This window comes from Salvia hispanica, chromosome 4 (assembly GCF_023119035.1).
Source record: "Salvia hispanica cultivar TCC Black 2014 chromosome 4, UniMelb_Shisp_WGS_1.0, whole genome shotgun sequence".
Taxonomy (NCBI): domain Eukaryota; kingdom Viridiplantae; phylum Streptophyta; class Magnoliopsida; order Lamiales; family Lamiaceae; genus Salvia; species Salvia hispanica.
In genome coordinates, this window is record NC_062968.1 from 23,389,829 (window position 1) to 23,402,077 (window position 12,249).

Below are 12,249 nucleotides of genomic sequence, written 5' to 3' on the forward strand. Positions count from 1 at the left end.
GCTAAACCCTTGGGGAATAAATGAAACTTGCGCCAAACATACAACACTATATAAAACGAGAGAAAAAACGCCTCAGCAAACATATGCATTACATATCATAAATCGTTCATTACAGAGTCTATTATAGGCATTATATGTAACAGCCCGCCCTCCTAGGGTACAATAAATGCGGCGGCTGCTACCCAAAACCGACTCCAAAGAAGTAAACATAGGCTAGGGTTTCATTTAAAGAGTATTGACCAAAAGAATTGAAAGAGATATCAGAGTATTAAATGCAACAACTTAACCTAGAAGATTAAAGGAAGAAAAATATCATAAATGACGATCAAAATATCTAGTGAGCACGGCTCATTATCCCAGACGAAATCACAAGAAAAGACTAAGGCTTCAAACCGAAGGCAAGATGCAAATATTCCAAAAAGAAATTCTAAAGTATATCAGAAATTCAGCGGAAAACGACCAAGAGAAAGTATAGCTATGTATGAAGACACAACTACGCTTGAAGTTCAACATATCCTTTTTAATTCATTAATCTGCTCAATACCCGCCACCACTCATCGTCATTCAACCTGCACATAAGGAAAACACATGCAGGGCTGAGTATTTTGAAATACTCAGTGAGCTCGTTGCCAAAACATTTTATAAGTTATGCCACCCTTACCAAGTGAACTCGAGTTTTAAGCAGTTATAAAAGGAATATCACGAGTATCACAAAATATATTTTCATAGACTGGCCAGTCAAAATAACCTCCCATTTTCTCATCAATTAACAATCATTCCATGGTGCGACGAAAGTGTGGCCACACTTTTCGCCCACGAGACCGGCCGACTAGCAAGGATGGCTCTCGATCCCATTGTGTACACAGCCTGGTAGGGCTTGCGGCCCATACTCAGACCCGAATTCGTATAAGCATATCCAACAATCACATTAAAACAAACATAGGCATGACATAACAGTTAAACCACCCTTATAACACCGAATAACATTTTGACAAAATAAAAGAGAGTTTTAAGAGTAAAGCCCACCTCGATTGCTTAGTTTTCAAGTAGTTTCGCTTTTCCGTTATCCGGCTTCGCAACCAAAGTTTCACCTTTTAATCACATAGGCACATATCACAAATTAGGTTCAATACTACTCTTACTCATGCATGTCTCATTACTTTTCCCTCTTCCCAACGATTCATCCTATCATTACTAATTAATCAAGATCATGTTCATCGCACAAGATTATTTAACCATCAAACACACACTACACAACACGACAACACACACACACACGCCACACACACATACACATGTCCCCACATCCCTTTTTATCCCTCTTTCACTCAACTAAGATGCATGAGGGTTCAAGAAGACCGATTAATCGGTTGGAAGAAGAAAAAGAAGAGGTAGAAGAAGAACAAACATAACTCTTAAACAAAAATACCTCTTTAGCGAAAAACAATCGGTAGAAAACAAGTATTAGCCTTGATTCTTCAAAGTTCTTGGATTAAACTTCAATTTCTTCTCAAAGGATGAAAGATTAATGGAGTAATGTAGGAGAAAAATTGAGAGAGTGTGTGTGAGGGAGAGGGCCGAAAATATGGGGGCTAGGGTTGGGGTTTTGGTTCTTATTTATAGAGTTCCACAAGATCTTTAGGTAATTAGAATAGAATATTTGGTAAGATCTCATTCTCCCAATTAAATAAATAAATAAAATAATATTGTGAAGTAGGGAAGAAGAATTAACAAAAATAGGCTAGGCATCTAGCATGGTATTTTCGAAAATTAGGCCTTCCAAAAAGCCAAGATTTTGTTTTGGTATTTTTCCATATAGAATAAAATATCATGGAGCAAAATAAAAATAAGGAAAATCCTCCATGAAGCAAGGTAAGGGGCGATTTCTATGCCTTTTAAATAAGGCATGGATTTCTTGAATATTGACTAAAATAAAGTAAGGCAAGATCTCTTGAAGTATGGAAAGATTTGGTAGAATAATTAAATTCTAGGTATGGAAGGAAATCAAGTAAGGAATCAAATAAAATAAAACAATTCCTTCCTTCCCAATTATAGTGATTTTCGAAAATCACTAGAAGAATAAGGAGGCTCGATTTTTCCATCTCTAAACAAGGAAATAATTGGCTCTTAGAATTTAATTTGGATAAATATCCCAAGGATTAAATAAATTCCGGAAAAATAGAAATTCTTTCTCCAAGGGGTCTAGGGTTCGAAAATTACAAGAATTAGGGTGATAAGTATTTATGGAAATTTTCTCTAATATTCTCACTCACCCATAAACAATTAAATTGCCACATAGTCTCATAACTTAATATATCACATGCCACATCATTAAATTAAATAGGTTTGACTTTTCAAACTTTCAATACAAACCCTAACTCAAATCGACCATATCAACTCATGAAATAAAAGCATTCACGACTCCACGTCATCAAATAATTAATTCTAGGGCTTTAATTTAGGGTTCTAAATTCCGGGATGTTACATTATATAATGCTACATGTCCATTACGTGTATAGGTAAAAAGAACTACCTAACCCAGCGGAGTTGTAAACCCTAGAGGATTAACTGAAACTCGTTCACTTTGAAGAGAAGACGTGGTAATTACTACGTACTACACCCTAGCCCCCAAGCATTGCTAAACCCTTGGGGAATAAATGAAACTTGCGCCAAATATACAAACACGTACAGACTACGGAAACGATCATAAAAACTTATTGTATCGATCACAAAAAATTATTTACAATAAACCATTACTCCAACTAATCGGTATTCAAGTGAGCCAATCGGTTTTATAATCGTACAATGGAGAAATTTAATTACCTTTTTCCATTTTGTAGAAAACGAAATCAATCAACGATTGCTCCCAAAAACGGTTTTCGACGACAAACCAAAAATAATAGTTTACGGATAATGTTTCAACAACGCTTGTCTTCAACGTTGGAATGTCTTCAATAGAGAAAAAGGGAGAAAGATTCGAGAAAGAAAAAGAGTGTATCGATTATTTCTGTAAAAAAAACCGCTGGGATCATGATATGGAGAAAATCAAGGAGTTACCATAACCAACTCCATTATGTATTACTAATCAGCCCTTGTCGTGAATTTTAAGGATTAAAAGTAAATAAATCAGCCTTTATTTTGGGCCATTAGATCTCTAAAATGGAAGACCAAGATTAAAAAGAACAATAGAACATAATATTAGAAAAGTATTTGAATACATCCCTATATATATATATATATATAGGGATGTATTCATATACTTTTTCCATCTTTTGTTCTTTTTCCTTCTTAATCTTGGCCATTCAATTTAAAGATCTAATGGCTGAAAATAGACCCTGATTAATATTATTTTATTCCTTAATAAAATCGATAAGGGCCTTTATGGTATAGGATTATGATTCTGTTATGGTAGTTTCCATGATTTCCTGCCTCAATCTTCAACGAAAATACGTTTTAAAATTACAGAAATCTTTCTGGTCTTTCACCGTTTATTCTCCCATCATTCTCCATTGCAGACTTTCGTTGTCATACAATTCCTGGCGAATTTTTTTTTGGTTTTTTCTTCTCGTTCCCTCGATTTCTCTTTTATTATCGATTGTGGCTTCTTCAACAATGGAAGAAGGTAATCTAATTTGCTTTTATGTTGATGACTAAATTGTTTAGAGAGCTTGAAAACCGTTTGGGTGGACTTGTCATTCATTGCTAAAAGGTTTTCTTTGTTGATTATTATCCTTTTTTTCTTATTTTTGATATTAGGGTTTTATTTACGTTTTGTCTTGTTTGATTATTTTGCCCACGTTTTCATTTTTTCCCAAAGGGTTTAGCAATCATTCGGGCTAGGGTGTAGTACGTAGTTAGTGCCACAACCGATTCCAAATTGAACAATTGTAGCTAAGGTCTCAGTGGGTTTAGATATCGACGCGACTAGGGAGTATTTTTTTAACAGATTAATCGTAATGTACATATAATACTGTGTAATGGTAATTATTGACTAATTAATGCACGATTTCTTATGTGTAATGTATCTGTTTGCTGAAATCCGTTTGTGGGGAGTTTTAGGTTATTGCACTAAGGTTTTCTTAGACTATTTGTTTATTTTTTTTATACAATATCAGGGTTTAGTTGACGAGTTGTCCTGTTTGCTTGTTTGGCTCACGTTTCAGTTATTTCCCAAGGGTTTAACAATCCTTGGGGCTAGGGTGTACTACGTATTTAGTACCACAACCGTCTCCAAAGTGAGTGAGTTTAGATATGGTCTCAGCTAGGGTTTAGATATCGATGCGGCTAGGGAGTAGTTTTAACAGATAAACGTAATGTACATATATTACTATGTAATGGTAATTATTGACTGATTAATGCGCGATTTTTTGTTTGTGCTTTTATACAGTGGTGGTTGTACCTGAATGTTCTCCAGAATTGAAGCCCGTAGTTGGTCAGAAGTTCCAATCACTAGATTTTGCTTTCGTGTTTCACGATGTATATGTCCGTGATGAGATGGGCCATCACAAATCTAGAAATTGCCCACTGCTTAAAGAGATGGCGAACGAGAAAGAGCTTCGTAAGGGCAAGAGGAAATGTTGATGTATTTTGTACCTAAAAAACATTATTAGTTTTGGTTTTCGGTTTAGTCTTAGTATTCATTTCATTGTCTTAGTGTTATTAATCCTACCATTGTCAACAGTTTATGCATAATAATGTTACATTTTTAGTATGTTAATGTAAATTATTAGTAACGAAGTTGTACATTATTGTTTACAAGCAATTAACTTTCTGTACGTAATTATTCGAGTACAGTTCATTATTAGACACATTTTGTACAGTACACATAATAACATTGCATTATTAAACTGTTGACGTACATTATTGTACGCAATGACTTAACTTGGTGTACATTATAATTCTGGGACAGTTCATTAATGAGCACATTCAGTACATTATCCATTTAATTTCATCCATTATACAATTTCTTATTCTTTTTGTTTTACATTAATAGTAATATTCAGTTAAGGTCTTCTACATTATTTTCTTCATTTTTTCACATTATTAAGCAGTACATTGACATTACTCGGTTCATTACATGCATTATATGTTTTGTGTCTATGACATCATACACTAGTACCAAAATATGCTTCTATTAGCAAGAAGTTCCGCATACTATGTATGGTTCAAAACAGACCAAGCAACAAGTCGTCTTTTTTCCCTACCAACATGAGTTATCAAAAAAAAAAAAAAAACCATAAATGTTTAAAGTAATATAAATAGCGTATCCAATGATTATCCATACGATCACTCCAGCGCCGAAACCCAGTTCATGCACGGCTTCCTTCTGCCGTGGAGTTAGGTTTTTTAAACAGGTAAGGAACTTGGTTGTGGTCCGTCGACAGTAAAGGTGGTCGACTTTCTTTCCCCTTGGCTTCCTAACCTCTGCGTCTTCACGAGAGGTACTAGTCTCGGCCCTTTGTTGCTCAGCCAACCTCTCCCTGAACATTCTAGTATCGCAAGTGGAAGAACATCATCCATCGTTTCGTCAATGTCTAACCTAGGCTGCTTAGCTGCTGCCCAAAAATCAATAATGTATTGCATTAATGCACGATACAAACTGTATAATGTACAAAAGAAAGCACATAATGCTCCAATGAATATTACATTTTATCAACCATTGACCTTTTATAAAACCGATGCATTTAAAGTAAAACAATAAACATAATGTAGACCACTCCCTACAATAATGTACAAATGCAGCAAATAATGTACAAACTGAATAATGCATAGTATTATCCAAATAATGTAAATAGTAGATGTTGTCTATTTCCTGCTACTAATCCATATATAGAATGAAGAAATAATGCATCAATTCAATTGAAATCATCCATTTAGATTACACACAACCAACAAATAATGCTTCCTCTCATTGTGCACCAATCGTTTCATATGCACACCAATTCATGAAACACACAATAGTGACAATAATACATCCTTTATCCATGGATACAGAGTTACAATGCACGATTTCTCATCAATAATGTAGCAAACACAACGAAAAATGCATCAGAACATGAGAAGCAATTATTAAACCTTCTGATTATGTTGGTTGACTTTTGAATGGTCTTTCTCGCTTCGTCATTGTTGTTTTGCAGTACACAGCAACGAAATCAGTTCAATTCCTACATCCAGTTAGACCAAAATAAGAGATATTACACAATAATCAACCAAATCGTCAATAATGGAAAGAATCGACCACACACTGAACACAAATTCGAAAATTGCCAGAAACCAAACAAATCCGAACAAACTCGACAATATCCAGAAACCAAAACAAACATAATCGGACATTTACCACATACAACTCAACAATAAACTATAAAATTAACTAATTGACCGAACCCTAGTTCACACGCATACGATTTCATTTTTTTACCAGAAAAATTGATCAGAAAAATTGATCCAAAAAATTCGTGCATTATTCGAAGAACGAAGTCAATCGATGACTATGCGGTCCAGAAATTGTCAAAAATCGACGCTTACAAGTGTTTTTACCCAAAAATCGGAACATCAAAAATCGAAACTTTAGAAACACGCCTGGTTGTCGAATGCGACAATTACCTTACTTTGGCGGAAGAAACCCTCTTTTTGGAGATGACCGGTGATTTTTAATGGACGATTGCATTACTTCAGCGGATGGAGCCCTCGATTTGGAGATGACCGATGATTTTACCACGTTGTTACGGCGACAGACGATGGCGGAAGTTTCTTCTCGACATCAATTTGGGGCGGCTAGGGTTTTTTGTGGAGAGAAGAATTGAGGGAACGTGGTTGATGAGAGAGAGTAGAATGATGGAATGAGAATGGTATGTCAATTAGTTTTCCCAATAAATCCCATAATTATTGTAATCCAGTGCCTTTTTACTCTTATACCCTCATAATGCACAAAATATGACCAATAATGCAACATGGGTTCAGGTTCTTAATCTTGAGCTTGACCGTCCAAATCTCTAATCTAATGGTTGATATTATGAAGGAAATAGTATCTAAAGGGGTAAAAGGAGTTTAATGCTCCCCTATATATATATATATATATATATATATATGTGTGTGTGTGTGTGTGTGTGCGCGTTAGGCTCCTTTGCACCCTAAGTGTCCTATTTCCTTCTTAATCTCAGCCCTTGGATCCTTGAATTGGATGGTTGTGATCAATGCATTATTAGTCTATAATGTTGCATTATTAGCCGTTGTGCATTATTAGAATGAAAATGTGCATTATTAAATGACACGTGGCATTAATCTAACCGTCAGATGACAAAATCGTGGGGCTAGGATTAAGAAGGAAAAAGGACAAAAGATATGAAAAGGATTTGAATACATCCATATAGGGGCGCAGTATGGTCCATAAAGCAAATTCTGTCAAAAATCAAAGCAAATCTCAGCCCTTGGATCCTCAGATTAGATGGTTGTGATCATAATACCCGAGATACATTATTACACTAAAAGCGTTACATTATTAACTAGGCTACATTATTAGACTGCACAATCTACATTATTAGACTACAGCGTGTTACATTATTAGCCGAGCTACATTATTAGACTACACAATCTACATTATTAGGTGACACGTGGCATTAATCTAACGGTTACATTACAGGATCCAATGGCTGAGATTTGCTTTGATTTTTGACAGAATTTCACTTATGGACCTGATCACATCCCTATATATATATATATATATAGGGGCGCACTATGGTCCATAAGGCAAATTCTGTCAAATATCAAAGCAAATCTCAGCCCTTGGATCCTCAGATTAGATGGTTGTGATCATAATACCCGAGATACATTATTGCACTAAAAGCGTTACATTATTAACTAGGCTACATTATTAGACTGCACAATCTACATTGTTAGACTACAGCTGTTACATTATTAGCCAAGCTACATTATTAGACTACACAATCTACATTATTAGGTGCCACGTGGCATTAATCTAACGAGGATTGTGATCAATTGAGATTATTTAGGTTAATTGAGAAATGAGATGCAATATCAGCCACTCATTTTTATTAAATGAGTGGTCCAGATTTTGCCACACAAAAAATATTTTTAGATTAATTTATTATGAAAGGGTAGATTGGTAATTTCATCAATTGAATTCAACGAGAGAAAGCACTACAACAGCTGCTCCAAATCCTTCTTCTCTAACATCTGCTTCTCCACGATCATATCCACCATTGACCGCCTGAAATTCCCCAGCGGATCCTCCGATTTCTTCACGATCGCGAAGCTCTCCTTCACCTTCCCCTCCACTGTGCACGAAATCAGCTTCTTCAGCATCGACAGCCTCGTCGGCGCCGGCGAAGGCTAATTCCCCTCCGCCGCCGCTCGATTCGACGATCGAGATGATCTCCTGCTCCGGCGGCGGGGATTTCTAGGGTTTGCGGCGTGCGATTTCTCTCCGATCGGATGCAGATCGAAGGAGGATCGCGAAGATGAGGAGGCGAATTCCCCTCCGCCGCCGTCGATGCTCCGGAGAAAGTCGTCGAGCTCGGCGACCAGATCTCAAACCTCACCCTCACCGACGCTCAAAAGCTCGTCGAGTACCTCAAGGACAAGCTCGGCGTCTCCGATGCCTCCTTCGTCTCCGCTCAAATCGCTGCTGGAGATCGTCTTCGGCGAGATCTGCAGTAAGACGAGCTCGTGCACGCTGAAGCTGCTGGTGCAGATGCTTTCATTTGCTTCGTTTCTGTTTCAGATCAACTCCAATATGTAAGTTTTGCTTTCATTTGCTTCGTTTCTGATCCAATTTGCTAGATCTGTTTGTGAAATCAGTGCCTTTGCTTCGTTTTGCTTGATTTCGAATCAAAATCATGTAATTTAATTCTTAACTAAACTTGATTTTGTCTACGGCTTAAGTGAACATTTAGTTTTCAAGTTGATTTGTGTATTTTAATTCGATTGTGTTGCTGGAATTTTTTAGTTGTGTAGATAAGATGTTTGTGATATTGCCGACATAAATTATATAAGTAGTTGACATGAAAATGTTTATTTTTTACATGAATTATATAGCTCGTTGTTGACATGAATTATATAGCTCGTTGGCATAAATTTTATGAAAAATGTTGTTGACATAAATTATATATGTAAAACATTGTTGTTGACATGAATTATATGTAAAACGTTGTTGTTGACATAAATAATATACGTCGTTGACATGAAAATATTTATTGTTGACATTAATTATTTGTAAAATGTTATTGTTGACATCGTAGTTGATACATATTAATGACTGATGATTAAAGCTATCATAATCACTAGTACTGAACTAATTTGTAATTCCAATATTAGTTTATTGAATGTATTGAAATTTGAGATATGTTTGTTGGAATAATTTAGCAATGTGTAAATATATAAAATGGGGGTTGAGTCCAATCCGTGGTTTCGAAATTGAGGAAAAAGTTGAATCTGAGGCGGTGGAGTTGGTCGCTTCTGATGGGGCGGAAATTGAGATGCATATATCTCAATTTTTTAGCTCCGGTGAACAGGGGAAAGAGGGGGAAAGAAGAAATTGGTGAAGAGAGGGAGGAAGATTGGCGCTGCGGTGGTGACATTTTAATAAAGTTGTTGACATTTGATATTTTGGCTATTGATATGTGAAATAATAAGTGTTATATTTTAGTTGTTCACATTTTAATATGAGTTGTTGACGTTTGATATTCTGGCTATTGATATGTGAATTATAAAAGTTATTTTTTAGTTGTTGACATTTTAATACGAGTTGTTGACATTCGATAATCTGGCTATTGATATGTGAATTATAAGTGTTATTTTTTTTTGGTGAGTATAAGTGTTATTTTTTATTTGTTGACATTTTAATACGATTTTGTTGACATAAATAATATACGTCATTGACATGAAAATATTTGTTGTTGACATTAATTATTTGTAAAATGTTATTGTTGACATAATAGTTGACATAAATAAAGTTTGTTGTTGACATCGTAGTTGACATAAATAAAGTTTGCTTTTGACATCGTAGTTGACATGAATAATGTTTGTTGTTGACATCGTAGTTGACATGAATAATATTTGTTGTTGACATCGCAGTTGATATGTGAATTATAAGTGTTATTTGTTAGTTGTTGTCATTTTAATATGAGTTGTTGACATTCGATATTCTCAGTATTGATATGTGAATTGTAAGTGTTATTTTTTAGTTGTTGACATTTTAATACGAGTTGTTGACATTCGATATTCTCGGTATTGATATGTGAATTGTAAGTGTTATTTGTTAGTTGTTGACATTTTAATATGAGTTGTTGACATTCGATATTCTCGGTTTGATATGTGAATTATAAGCGTTATTTGTTAGTTGTTGACATTTTAATACGAGTTGTTGACATTCGATATTCTCGATATTGATATGTGAATTATAAGTATTATTTGTTGGTGTTGACATTCGATATTCTCGGTATTGATATGTGAATTGTAAATGTTATTTGTTAGTTGTTGACATTTTAATACGAGTTGTTGACATTCGATATTCTCGGTATTGATATGTGAATAGTAAGTGTTATTTGTTAGTTGTTGACATTTTCATACGAGTTGTTGACATTCGATATTCTCGGTATTGATATGTGAATTATAAGTGTTATTTTTTAGTTGTTGACATTTTAATAAGTGTTATTTTATTGAATGTTGAAGATTTGAAGATTTGAATGTTGAAGAGATTTGAATATTTGAATGTTGAAGATTTGAAGATTTGAAGATTCGAAGATTTGAAGATTTGAATGTTGAAGATTTGAAGATTTGAAGATATGAATGTTGAAGATTTGAAGATTTGAATGTTGAAGATTTGAAGATATGAATGTTGAAGATTTGAAAATTTGAAGATATGAATGTTGAAGATTTGAAGATTTGAAGATTTGAATGTTGAAGATTTGAAGACTTTGCGGCTAGAGTTTTAGAGATCATTTTAGAAAATGATTTCAAACACAATTTAATGAAAAGACAATTATACCCCCTTGTTGACATAATGTGGTATTTGTTGACATTTTGTTAATCTTGTGGATTAGTGGCCCATATTGCATCTCATTTCTCAATTTAGCTAAATAATCTCAACCTAACAAGACCCTAAATACATATTTATTATAAATATTTGATTTCAAAACATGTAAATAAACAAGCATTAATGCAATATACCCCCTCTATCCCATTAGAAATGAAACGTTTTCCTTTTTGGTCTGTCCCGTTAAAAATGAAATGTTTCTAAAAATGGAAACAATATTCTCTCTACTTTTTCTTCTCTATTACTTTACTCTCTCTAGACTAACTCACAAAATAATACTACATAAAATCTCGTGCCGAAAAGCAAATGTTGCATATTTAATGGGACGGAGGGAGTATAATTTAATTTCAAATAATATATATATATATATATATATATAAGTATAGATAAAGCATATATATATACCAATACCAATTATTAACAAGTAATACCAATCATGTAAAAACACGTATTCATATGTTTATTATACTATGTATTAATTTTCATGTTATGAACACTTCTCCCATTATATATACTTGTTATTTTATTTTCAATCTAAGCATTAGTAATTAAAACTTTATTTGAAAGTTAATTAAGATTTATTAATTTTAGTTATGATATAAAATATGTATATAGCTTTTAATTATATATACAAGTAGTATATAGTTGATAGTTGATATAATATGAAGTAGTACATATTAACAAAACAAACTATCCCACATTGAAAAAGTAAAGGCAAAAGATTGTAAAAGATGACTATAAAACAAACTTTTCATCCCACATTGGAAAATGAAAGAACAATTTTGTGGAATACTTCTATAAAGAAAGACACAAATGTTTTTTTAAGCTAGTTTTTATAAATTTATAGGCCCAATATAAGTATGAGTTAATATGAAATAAAAGTTTAGTGTAATTTTTTTTTAAATTAAATAAATTGGTAACCGTTTCAATCGGTTCCTGGTTTTCGGTCCAACCGGGCGGTTCACCCTGTCCAAAACGACTCAAATCTCTGCCGGTTTTATATATTGAATCGGACCGGAAAAGTCAGCGGTTCGCGGCCGAACCGGTCCGACCGGCCAGTCCAAACCAGTTTTTAAAACACTGGTTCTTACACTATGTCACCATTTTCCATACCCAATTTCCTCTCTCTCTCTCTTATGACTTGTACGGACGTATTGTAGTAGTTTTTTTTTACCATGAGAAGATAAGAGCACTCC